At 44.7% G+C, this 13,257-nt stretch overlaps 1 protein-coding gene across 3 annotated transcripts in view; it reads right to left on the bottom strand.

Moving 5' to 3' along the window:
- LOC100541609 (SERTA domain-containing protein 2-like) overlaps positions 1-10,228 on the bottom strand; it is a 14,366-nt gene extending 4,138 nt beyond the window's left edge. Inside the window, exons 1-2 of one of the 3 annotated variants that reach the window (XM_003206770.5) lie at positions 9,878-10,228; positions 6,024-6,143 (exon numbers count right to left, since the gene is read on the bottom strand). The gene's annotated coding sequence lies outside the window, so the exon portion shown is untranslated. Of the gene's footprint in view, positions 1-6,023; positions 6,144-7,830; positions 7,854-8,492; positions 8,710-9,877 lie in introns of those variants that run through there. The other 2 variants (XM_085225753.1, XM_010711998.4) reach the window with 2 other exon arrangements.
- Between the last annotated feature and the right edge of the window lie 3,029 nt (positions 10,229-13,257).

Below are 13,257 nucleotides of genomic sequence, written 5' to 3' on the forward strand. Positions count from 1 at the left end.
GGATCATTACCAGTGCTAGTGGCCACCAGTTCACAACCTGCTACTAACCTAACTCTATGGACATCCAGCAGGAGTCTTTCACACAATTTTAGCGGGGAGCAGTAAACACTGGTAAAATACTGATTACACACATCTTGATGTGCTCGAGGTATACAGGGACCTCACTCCCAAACAATTCAAAAAATTAAGCAATTATACATTAGACACTCAGTGGCAGATTAAGGGCAGATCCTGAACATACAAAGATCCAGACACTGCACAGGGCCTCCCAGCTTCCTTTTCATGTGAGCACTGGGCACTGCCAGCAGCAGCTCAGCTGATGGCTGCAGCTGCCAGCTGCTAGACTTTTGGGAACAAGGAGATGGCAGCAGGATAAAGCCTCTTTTACTTCTGGGATTTCTCCAGATTTGCAGGAAGCAATGCAGGGCTCCATGGCTACGTCCATGTGCCTGGACAGGGCTGCTGGAGAACTCAGCTCCTCTGGAGGAACAGAAAGTGAGCAGGCAGTGTGTGCTTCTCAGTTAGAAATGCATGAAAAACAGACAGCGAGTAGAGCAGTTTATGTTTACAACTTCTAAATCATACACACAGTTTCTGGGACACACCTAGATAAGTTAAGCCTGTTGTAAGAACGTATTTTTGCTTAATGGGTAAGTAGCTTGAAAAATAAACACAATTAGCTATCACTTTTGCTATCAAAAAAAAAGATTAAGTGAATCATTTCTTGCAATTCTACCAAAGCTGCATTTTTTCTAAGCTTCAAATGTAAGTTTAAACTTTGTACGCTTAAAAATGTGTTCTACTCTGATTTTTTTCTGCCAAACTGCCAGAGCAGCAGCTGAACCTCTTGATAAAAATGAGGTGTCTGAATGCTGTGTGCCTACTCGTGTGCCCACTCTGCCCCCAGCCCTGCACCCCATCTGAAGCAAACAGAGCCAGGCAGTACTGAGCACTCAGCTACAACAAAATCAGCACCACGTACAGAGTTCAAGTGCCAAATATTACAAGGGGATGTGCACGTACACGTGATAGGCACTGCCTGTAAAACTATCAGCAATACTGCCTGCAACTGGTAACATCGCACACAAACCAAGGAAACTACAAGTTACACAGGCCCTCACAATGAAGTTGTTACTAGATATGCCAGTGCGTGGCACGCTGTGAAGAAACAGCATCTGCCTATTAGTGAAAAATCACACGGAAATCACTAACTCTCCATTTTAAATAGCATTTAAGGTTGTGCAACCTAAGGCATGCCCACATACCCTTCCTGTAAGGAACAAAAGCATACATCAAACCAGCTCTGTGTCTGCTAAGCACCATCCTTCCCACACATCATATATTAGCTGTGTTGGATTTTTCCCCCCCACTCTCTACTGAAGCAGACCAAAATTCCTATTCCCAAAGGTACAAAATACAGAGCATGCATGGAACAGCAATTCTGATGGTTCATACATTCAGAACACTTGGTTTTGCCACTTTACAGCTGTTAGCAATCTTAACCTCTAACATCTCAAACGTGCAAGTGTTTCAATTCTGTAAGCAAGCTTAAAGAGCACGCAAACGTGCACGAGGACACATCATTTCACAGAACAACTTAAACCCACATGTTTAACATTTCAAGTCATACAGTAGGCTAGACTAAATATTTTATGCTCCTATAGGAGACACCCTCCTTTCCCTTCAAAAAGAACTGTCCTACAGTATTCCTGACATACGTAACAAAGCTCGGGTCTGACAGTACTTTGAACTATAAGAACTAAGTGCAAGAAACAGTATTTACTCCAATTTCAAGTGTTTCTATTTTACAGACTCCCCTTCTCCACATATTGCAAAAGCCTTTTTTTTTTTTGGGGGGGGGGGGAGTTTTCTGTTTATTATTATTTAAACATACTCCTATCTTACATTTCATTAATTCTGCTTGATCAGTTTGATTTTTGCCTAATTGCAAAATTGAAGGCTGCTCAAGTCTCTGGCAAATAAAAAACAGAGTGCCACCAGTACAGTGGATTTAGAAATGACCAGTGGCACGGTTGCTACAGGAGACATGAAATTTCTTGTCAAACATACTCAGCTGCTGACCTACAAAAGATACCGAGTCCCTTTGTTACCAGCTAATCCACATTTTATCAGGCCTTTTGCTTTACTTTTTAGCATAAGAATTTCTGACAGGGTCATATTCTTAACAAACTGCTCCGTACTCACACACAATTTGTCCTCTTGTAGCACTGCGTGTTTAAACACACACCCCAAATCAAAAATCACAACCAAACACCCTTTTATGATAGCACTGTAAGCCACTCTTTCCCTCAACATTAAGAAAAAGTTCAAAGATCCAACTTTTAGAATCTTTTGTTATGGAGGAAAAAAAAACAAAAACAACACAAAAGTATAATAAGGAACGTAGCATCTCAACAAATTTTCTGGTGTTTTCTCATCCTCTCTCATTACAGCAATGCAAACAGAGCCACAGCCCATGTAGGGCCAAATACTCCTTAACTGAAGTTATTTTGTGGAAAAGAAAACAGAGTGAATTTAATATTTAGGAGTGCCAAACTCTCCATCTATGTCATCCATAGAAATTCTGCCCCTGACAGCACGCTCCTCATTTACTTTCAGTTCCACGGAGTCCATTTAATAGAAACTCCTCCCTGCTAAGAAGAGCAGAAGCCTCCATGCTCTGTAATCCTACACTGTACCCAAGTTGGAAAAAAACTTGGAGGGAAGAGGCACGTTATGGGTTGGCAGATCTGCAGAGAACAGCAAACACACAGGCCTGCTCAGAGCTTGCAGTTACTCAGAAGAAACATTCCAGGCTACCAAGAAAAATTCACATTGCAACGTGTCGCAGACAATGCAGGACTCGTGCCACCATTTCAGATGAAAAACACAGCTCCATCTGTCACGGGGTCTGAGAGTGCAGCGCAGCTGCCACTGACACATGGTTAGGAAGTGCAGCTGGAAACAGCCACAAAGAACACAGCACATGAAAACTCTCCATTACTTCTACGTAGGCAAACTACCACTACATTTCTTCTTCCTCACCTCCCCAAAACATTTTAAGAGAGAGGTGAGCAACAGGTAGAATGTGGAACTGCCCAGAGCTTTAATTTTTAGACAAGAGAAGTTTTAAAAAATGAGTACATAAAAGCTGGCTGGCAAGGCAAAATTGCATGAACGCAAACTTGACATGCAGAAAAGCAGCACTGCAGTTAACTACACAAGAATTACTGTTACCACTAAGTAGGTTTAAATGCCTAGATCACCAATAGTGCTTGGCCTGCACCATGCAGGAGGTCCAAATTATTTCCTCATCATCAGTCCCTTCTGAGGTTATCATTAAATTCAAACTTGCTTAATTCTTCACATGCAGACGCAGTGTTAAGTTTTTCAGCCTTAATCTGTCTCAGGTGATAAATGATTGTTTCTCCTGAGAGAAATAATAGATTTGAACAGATGTAAGCACCTCCTAAGTGAAAGCTGCCTGCCTAGTCTCCAGTAGGACAACTGTACTACCTTGAATTTACATCAAAATTAGAGGCTCCTCGCTATTTATAATGTAGGTAATTCTCTTTAAAAGTCTCCTTTGGCTCATAACCATCCAAAACACCAAACATAGAGCCGTCCTGATTGCAAACTTCTGATAGTGACTGACTAAAGCTGACTGATAACCTGATTTCCTGCCCTCCTTCCACAGGCACATGCCATAAGCATGCATCCATCTGCAGGAAACACAAAGGAAGACAAACATCCCCACAGCCAATGGAAATCTCCCAGGACTATCCAACGTATGCTGCGTGCTGATTCTAATGATACCTTTCCCCTACCACATGCATGTTTGAGCACAGGCAACTTCATTAAGTTTTAATTAAGTGGTGGGTGGAGTCTAGGCTAGTATTGCATCTATCAGAAGCTGCAAAGGAAGAAAGGTAAGACTGAAGGTACAGTTAACAGTGTAAATCCTTTCCCCCCATCTGGACTTAACGCTGATCACTTCAACACGACTTACGTAACACAGTAAGCTGTCACCAGACTACGCAGGGCAGCCTATCCGAGCTGCTGGAGATCCCCACACAGCCACATCCTGGCTGCGACTGAAAATTAAGGGGAAGTAGGGGCAGGAGGATTAAATGCCTTAAAAGACTGGAGAGTAAGAAAGTAACCCAGACGAGAATGCACTTTAAAACACACAAAGATGTATTTAAGTCCCCTCCTCCCCGCCCTGCCCCGTTTTAGCCAAGATGAGTAACTGCTAGAGGTGGCTAAAAATGTACATATAGGGAGGAGTGCAGTCCTACCAGCTTACTCCCATACCTAAAGTCCTATGTAACAGTCTCTTTACAGGAGTTAGAAGTGACCAGAACAGAGCTGCTCAAAGAAGGGAGAACTGAGGTCAAATTTGGGTCACAACATCCTGATCTGTAACACCAAAGTCTTTCTGCTACTTCTCCGCTAACCAGAACACAGAACCAAGACACACCACTGTTCAGACTTAAAAAAAACCAACCAACCAACCAACCAACAAAAATAGGACACCCCACACATAGATGCACCTAGCATCTTTTCCTGTATTCAGAAAATAAAAATAGGCTGAAAAGTATTCATTAATTAAGAACAGGAAAGAAGTGAGAGGAAGACTGAGCTAAGCACAGAATTACTTTGTGGAATTCATAACCTTGCCACTGTCCCTTCACTATTTGTGGAAACGGAACAAATATCTACCATACAGTAATATTTTAGGGACTGAAATTATGTTTACAAAGCACTTATGAGCAAGTTTTACTTCTATTTAGAATTTAGATGAAGGCAACCTCCCATCTATTTATATTATGTCTAATTATGTCTAATACTAATTCCTACAGTTGGAGGACATCTTCCAGTTCCCTACTCCCTTCTTTGGTGCTGATAAGAGCTTTGCTTTAAAAGATACACCACACTATCTAAGTTTCAGGGCACAACATTTCACTCTGGACAAGACGACCCTCAACTGTGATGTACATTTTCCACAAGATACAAACATGCAGCTCCGGGCGATTTACAACAGTAAAGAAAACACATTCTTAGCAACTGCTATCTATCACTGTAGGCTGATAATATAGATGTACTCAGGCATTACTATTGTTAAGCAAATAAAATTCTTCATACTTAAGGAAAACCCAGCATTACTCTCCTCTTCACTTGTGACTGTAGCTCCACACAGACAAGCAAAGCTTACAGGTGTGTATTTTTAATGAGGAAGCATCTAGCAGATATTTTTCAGGAGCGTGGAGTGTGGGTTTTTTTTGTTTGGTTTGCTTTTCAGGTTTTTTTTTAAGCAGGAAGAAAGGCCTGGTATCATTTAAACTGCAGAGCAATAGTAGATGGTAAGAGCTAACACCTGATCAGGAGTTACTAAATCAACTAACTCCCATAATAAAACTAGAATATCATTAAATGAAAACACACATGAAACCAAACCAGACAAACAACCACGGTTCCACATAAGGAAAAAGGACTGGGGAGGCAAATGATCCTTAGAACTTCCAATGTGAGGACAAACCAGTAATCAAGTAAATAATTATCAATCCTCTTTTCTTACATGATCTTTTACTTCAAATAGAGATACTGAATGTATTCACCTACTTAATACTGACATATTCTGGGGTTATAGTGATCTAGATGTAGATCACAAAACAAACAAAAGTTACAGCTTATTACCTATGTCAAATCTGCACGCCTAAACAAAGCCTAAAGCACTTCACTTTGTACTATATTATCATAGAATCATAAAATCACAGAATGGCCTGGTTGAAAAGGACCACAATGATCATCTAGTTTCAACCCCCCTGCTATGTGCAGGGTCACCAACCACCAGACCAGGCTGCCCAGAGCCACATCCAGCCTGGTCTTCAAATATGTATACCCCAATTTTAAACTTTATAATTCAATTTACCAGTTTAGCCCACAAAAATAACACCTACAGCTGATTATCAGAACATGGGATACGCTCAGAAGGTAAGATTTTAAAATGTGCAAGCAAATACCCTTAGAAAAGAGAGAGGAGTCCAGGCAGGAAGATTCCAGATTTTGCATAAAGTGTGGTCATCCAAAGAGTCTCCGGCTATTCAGGGTTCCAGGCCATCCACAGAGGTAGGATGATGTGACTTAAGGGGAAAAACACGAAAAAAAAAAAATATTAATTGCTATGATATTTTTAAACTAGAAATATTAAGCTCGCAAATCAATAGAGCTATTTGAATGGCTGTGCTAAATCCTATTAAAGCAGTGAAACTGAAATACAAAAAAACAAGAGTTCATAAATGCACTGCAGTACGAGGACTTGGTAGTTCCACTTACAAACATGTGAAATGTGAAAATTATGTATTCTTCTATGAAATGACAGAAGAGTACTGATCCTCCACATGTTGGGCTTTTGGGTAAGAACATGCACTGGTACTTCTTCAGGTTACTGAACGCTGACTTCCAATTGCAGTAATATCAGAAATCACACATCAGGAGAATTGTGGAGTACATTTCAGAATTAACTCCTAACTTTTACAGGCTGCAAAACGAGATCAATTTTTATGGAATGCCCTGATTCCTCTCATTTTCAGCACAAATAGAACCACTGCAAGTAGATAACAGGCAGGATGCCCCAAGACTGCATGTAATCAGCACAGCATCATTTTCATCAGAACCCTGATAAAGCAACATCTGCAGTTTGCCAACAGACCACACGGATTAAATTGTGGATTAGACCAAAGACTGGAAACTCAGGGGGACATGAAAAGGCTGAAGTGACAGCGATCTGAGGAAGAGGCTGGGACATGCAGATGGAATTGTATGATCCGTGTTCTTGTGGTCTCAGCTCCACCTGGAGAACCCAAGTTCCTTAGTTCCAATATGTAATGCCCTTATGAAGGCTGACAGCCTACCCTCTGCATTGTACTTAATGTGCTTGTGTGTATGCATGCATACGTACAGATGCCCACCTACAGCATTCCAACTACTTCACAAAGTTACCACAAGATCCAAGATCAGTTTTATCCAGCTGATCATTGGGGACTGTATTTAAAGAACAGTTCATATGCTGCTTAACTCTGCTTAAAATAATATGTAGTGAAAGCTGGTATCGTATTTAGCTAGACAGAACAGTAAATGAATACGTGTGATTTTAGACAGCAACACCTAGCCTGATCCTACCAAAGGGATCTTCCATTCACAGGTTCTTGGAACTGAAAAGGTGCAGTGAAACAGCACAGAGGTGCTCGTGGCTGACAATGCCCCATGTAACCTCAGTAATAAGTACAGCAGTACTGCCCTCCTACTTCTAGAAGCTTACTTCCTTATGAAGGAAGGTTTGGACCGGAAGGGACCATTAAGATCACGTAGTTCCAACCCCCTGCTATGGGCAGGGACACCTCCCTCTAGAGCAGGTTGTTCACAGCCCCATCCAGCCTGGCCTTGAATGCTTCCAGGGATGGGGCATCCACAGCCTCTCTTAGCAACCTGTTCCAGTGAATCATGAGAAGACCAATGTTATAAGTAACTAAAAAAATGAGACAAATAAGTCATAGTCTTGTTTTGCTGCAAGAACAACAGCTTAAAAGGTCAACGTGGTGATCTACTGAGGTGTAGCTGCTAAGTCATGAGGGGTGAGGGGAGTACATTCACTGGCCGCATTTTCTACACCCCAGAGATGAAAGGACAAACGTTTCAGAGTGTGAAATCTTTCCAGTATTAAATATCCCTTTTTAAAAAAAGCTAACAAATATGCTGCAGCAGTTAAAAGTTTTGGATTTAGGATAAGAAAGGCCCAGAGCTGTGCCCAGTGTATTTCAGAAGCCCGACCTTTTGCTGGAAGGAGCCGGAGTCCAAGGAGTTATCAAATTCAACTCTTTCATTCCGCACTTTAAAGAATCCCTTTAACATTAACCGTTGAGGTTACAGCTGCACGATATCACGGAGCGGCAGCACGGAGGGAAGGTTGGCGGGATCAGATCTTACAACCCACGCAGCAAACGAGCGGTACGCAGCGCACACAGCGGCCGCACGGCAGGCACCCCGAGCCGGGCGCAGAGCGTTGAGGGCTCCGCACGGCCCGGGCCCCGCCACCATTCGGCCTTTGTGGCAGCAGGCGGGAGCCGCGCCGTTACTTCCTGCACCTCCCCCCGGCCGTAACCGGAGCCGCCCCCGGGCTCCCCGAGCTGCGAAAAGTTGCACTCCTCCCCCTTCCTGCCGCCGGCGGACCCCGAGCGGCTAATTATAACTGCGCGGCCAACTTCCAGCCCCGGGCCCGGCGGCGGCCCGCTCCGACCCCTCGCTCCGCGCCCGCCCGGTTCCCCTCCGGGCCCGCCGCGCCCCGCCGTCCGCCCCTCGCGCTCCCCTCGTGAGGGTCAGACCGAGCGCCCCAACCCACCCCCCCCCCTCCCCGCGCGGCCGTTACGCCCCCTCACGGCGCCTCCCCCAGCCCCTCGGGCCGCCGCCCGGCCCTGCCCTGCCCGGCGCCTCACCTGGCAGCGGAGCGGCCGTCCCCGTTCCGTCGCCGCCTGCCTGCCTGCCGTGCCTTCCCGCGCCTGCCGGCCAGGCTCCCTTCGGCGGGGCTGGGACTCCGACCGGGAGGAGGCGCCACCCCCGCCGGGCCCCGGCAGCCTCCGCTCCGCCCTTCCCTCCGCCCGCGGCACCCACAGCGGTGGCGGCGGGGAGGGGGGTGTGTGTGTGTGTTGGGGGGGGAGGTGGAACGCCGCGCGCACGGCGCCCACCAGCTGGCCGCCTCCCTATTGGCCGATGGCCGTCACAACCTGCCCAGCAACCATTTTCTCACTGGTCCGCGAGCCCGGGGGGGTCGGGCTCCGGCTGGCCCCGCGGCGCCGCCCAATGAGACAGCCTGAAGAGCTGAAGTGGGCGGAGTTCTCTGCAGCTTTCGCCCAATCGCGAGGCGGGCGCCGCTGAGTCCCCCCCACCCACCCGTCTCCCGGCACGGCGCTCCGGGTGCCGCGGGCGGAGGGCGGAGGGCGGGGGAACAGGCAGGCAGGCACGGGGCGGCACGCGGCCACGGCTGCACGCCTCACACCCCGCGGGGAGCGCCCGGCTCCGCCCGCAGCGCTGGGACCCGGCCGGAGCCGCACCGCGCCGCCAGGCTCCGCGCGGACCACGCATCTCTGCCTCCTTTTATTGCTGTTGTTAAACCTAAATAAAGTAAAATCAAATAAAGTCGCTGACCGAAATCGCCCTGTTTAAAGGAGGGGCTCCCACAACTGCCTCCTGCCGTGCGGGCGCACGCGCCTCGGCCCGCTGATAACGCTGCGTCAAACGCCGCAAAACACGTTTTCACTTCAATTTATTTCTACCTTTACAAACGACAGCTTTTTGGCCGCGCTCACAGCCCTTTTCTATTTGCTCTCCGTGAGCGTTTGGGTAATCAAGTGACGGCGGCACGGTGCTTGTGCAAGGCCGATTTCAACACCTGACTTCCACGTAGTGATGGGCCGGGGCCGTCATCAGCCCCAGCAGGGCCACCTCAAATCCCAACGGCCCGGCCCAGGCCAACCCCACAGGGCCGCGGGGCCTTCTTCCATCCCCCACCCCCATTCACGACCTAGCGCTGACAGAAGCCCGTATTTTCTCTAGGGACAGCACGTCTTCCAAGTCCTCTGCGCTCTCCCATTTTGCTTGAAACCCAAAGGCAAACAGAAGACTTAAGAACATGAATTTTTTATGATTCAAACACGGCCTTTCAGTCTGACTCCTCTCCCCGCACACGGCAGGACACCGCTCTCGCAAGCAGCGTTGTGGCTTTCACACTCAATTCTGCAGAAGGCAGAAAAACCACACCCCAAACCCGGGCTCTGTAGGTAACACGCCTGAAAGGAGCGCTGCGCTCTGCTCCCCTGCTTACCTTAGCGCTAGGCTGCTAGTTGATAACGGCCCCAGAAGGCAGGAACCGATGCAGACTGCTTTCCTATGGATTTACGGCTGTGATTAATTGACTCTGCGTCTAATGCTCTAATTGAAGTTGGTCTTCTGCCTGGAAACTCAAAAATGTTTCTGTTTTATCCCAGTTACCAGAGTCAGCACAATAGTTTTCTTCTGGTCTCTCACCCGCACACTTCTCCATGCAGCAACTCCAAGACCTGGTTGCAATTAATGAGCTAATTGAAGTGGAATTGCAGAACAATCGCGGTGTGCCATACTTCCATGGCAAAGTGAAGAGGAAGAGTGCACCAAGCCTCGTGAGTTTCACCATCTCCTTCTGTTGGTTACGCCTCTATGAGCTACTAATTAACCATATATTTAATGCCAGTCCAAAAAAAAAAAAAAAAAAAAAAAAAAGCAGAATGGTAGAAAGTTGTGCTTGAAAACACACACTTACACATTATTGAAGATTTTAAGTAAACCGTGCCACAAAGAACAGCTAGAAGTGCCTTCTCCCTTTCAAGCAAAGCAGAGGCACGGAAGCAAACATTTCTGGGCACAAAAGTGAATTTGCTCTAAGTGTTGTTTTTCTCCGTTGAGTATTAAACTCTTCTAGTATCTTCCTTAGAGTCTTGTTTTGGAAGCTTGCACAATCAGAGACTGAAATTACATTTTCTTGATCTCCAAAACTTGTCCGTGAGGGGCACATGAGAATTGCAGTACACTGCTCCTTTGTTGTAACACTTACTCCTGCAGTACTTACTTGCTACTTCCCACGTGCTCCTAAGGGACTTCCAAGTACAGCCTACATGTTCTTACAATTTCTTTTTAATTCTGTTTTTGCAAGAAGTCATGTAATCACCTGTATCTTCAATTATTCTTCCCTAAAAAGATGACAGCTGGAATTACTGCCTGTTTTCCCTGCAGTGGAAAGCTGCCCCTAGCTATATATTTTCCCGTTGACAAGTTGGTCGTGCATCAACATTTACCACAATAATTTTTCGGGTCATAAAGCACTCATTTTTAGCAGAATCTTAGTTAAGCAAAGGAATAATTGTATTAAAAAAAAAAAAAAAAGCTACAATTCAGACAAAATATTACTTATTTTCCACTGACTATATAAAGAAGTCAAGCCACTACATGCAACTGAAGCATATCTTCTTTGGAACTTGAACTATCCAGTGATTTCAGCTCTTCGTGGTATTTCCTTCAAAAAAATAGGAAAAAAAAAATTTAACTGCCAGTTTTGTCTTAAGGAGCTGGAATAAACCCTGCGAGGCCTTATAGTTGAATTTTTTAAGATGTACACTTCACTGCTATGAAGTATTAGAGATAAGTTGGTGTTTTGGTACTTTTAGTATTAATCATGTTTCCTATGCTGTGAAATCACACTCATTTAGGAATTGATGAGCAATCAAAACTTGTCATGATCAATCATGTTTTTTTTGCATAAGGGACTATACATCCCAGGCCTGAGACATAAGCATACTTTCACTCTGAACGCAACTCACTTTTGAAAGTGTCAGCATAAGACAGGATGTTTTTTTCACACTGCCTTTTGACCAAGTTTGTTTGGTTACATGGGAACATACATCAGCAGTCATACGCTCACATCAATATCCCGAGACATGAGACATCCATAATGGACTGATAATTACAGTATAAAACTGTACTATCAAGCAGTTTACAGTAATGCTTTTTGAAATGCCTGCTAAACCAGTCTAGACCTGAGACTTCAAGAAATGACCAAAGGACAGCCTCCAGCACAACTGAGTGCAGACTCCTTTCTGAATCCCTAACCTGCTAGAGGATGAAAGCCACAGGTGTTGCTGTACCTTTCAGACAATCTGCAATGGCAGTTTTCATCTAAATAAATGATACCCTCCTTGTTTACCAGATTTGTCCTTTATGCAAACATGACTACATTCAGAGAGCTATTCCAAATCTCTTCCTAAATAAATTCACAGAGCTGTGGAAGAGAAAGGGGTTAAAAAATAAAAATATCAAAGTGATATGCAAGCCATCTCAGCCTCAATTCTCACACATTTTGCTGAATGCCCTGACTCCAAAAGCTCCTCATATCCCGGTTTTCTTGAAAGAAAAGAGAAACAAAACTACACATAAAAGGGCAGACGGGACAGATATTCAGGGTTCTGAGAAGGAAGCAGATGTTCGTTAGCTAGAAAGTACTTTCTTTTATGCGAGTCTAAAGCAGAGTTATGTCATTCAGACACACAGCTTACTTTGAAACAGCATGACTGTCATACAAGTTTTGTGGCCCTTTTCCCTAGGAAGACATAAAAGAGGCCACAAGAAATGGTAGGAGAACCTTAGAGAAGCCTTAACAGAGGTTCAATTAATTTCCATCTATATGTAGCAATTAAGAAAATTGCCATCAGCAAATATCACATTTCTCATTTGTAATAAGAATTCACAAAAAAGAAAGCAATTTAAAGTTCACCAACTTACAGGCACTCTATCGTCCTTGCTCTCTTTCTTTATCGGGGAGGAATACAGAGCAAAATATTTTATTAACCTTTACGTGAAGCATATTTAACTATTTGCACTAACAAAGAAATGACAATACGAGCACAAAAATAAAATTAGCTTTCTTATTAAAGAAGTGAAGCTACAGAATGAGCAGCAGCTCATACCAAAAAGCATACCAAAAAGCAATAGGCTGACTGTACACTGACTTGCAAAGTCAGAGCAGCTCTACGTACACATCTGCAGAGTGACTGTGCAAGTTTCAGCAACACAAATTCTTCAACCAGCTCAACACTTGAGCCAAGACATCAGACATGTAAGAGCACATAAGATTTGGCATAAGTCTTAAGAACATAATAAAGCATATTTCTGTTTAAAATAGTTAACGACATAACCACATACTTACCTAATACCGTTCCTGTTAAGCCAAGCAGTCCCTACAAATTACTCTTCACTGAGTATGGCCTCCCCAGCAAAGGGATGCAGCTGACTACACGCTTGGTGCAATCATTCATGTGTGTGTGTATTTGACACACGCAGTGTAAAAGCCGTGAACACTCACACTAACTCCCACCTCATACACAAAGACTGAAGCATACCGAAGAGGAAAGGGGAAAAGATCTAAATATCTAAACTTGTAATTTCTCATTTAACAAAAAAATGGAAGGGGAAAAGGAACAGTGGGGAACACCGACAGTTGTTCAACACTTGGAGTTTTGAACCACCACGGTTCAGAGCAGCTTGGGGGAAGTTTCCAGAGGAACGGAAGGTATTTATTTATTCAATTTATCATTCCTGTTCTGGTTGTAAAACTTTGAAGCAATCTGACTACTTTATTCTAGGGCATCTGCTGTCTATCCATACAGAAAAGCATTA

Source organism: Meleagris gallopavo, chromosome 5, assembly GCF_905368555.1.
Source record: "Meleagris gallopavo chromosome 5, MGAL_WU_HG_1.1, whole genome shotgun sequence".
Taxonomy (NCBI): domain Eukaryota; kingdom Metazoa; phylum Chordata; class Aves; order Galliformes; family Phasianidae; genus Meleagris; species Meleagris gallopavo.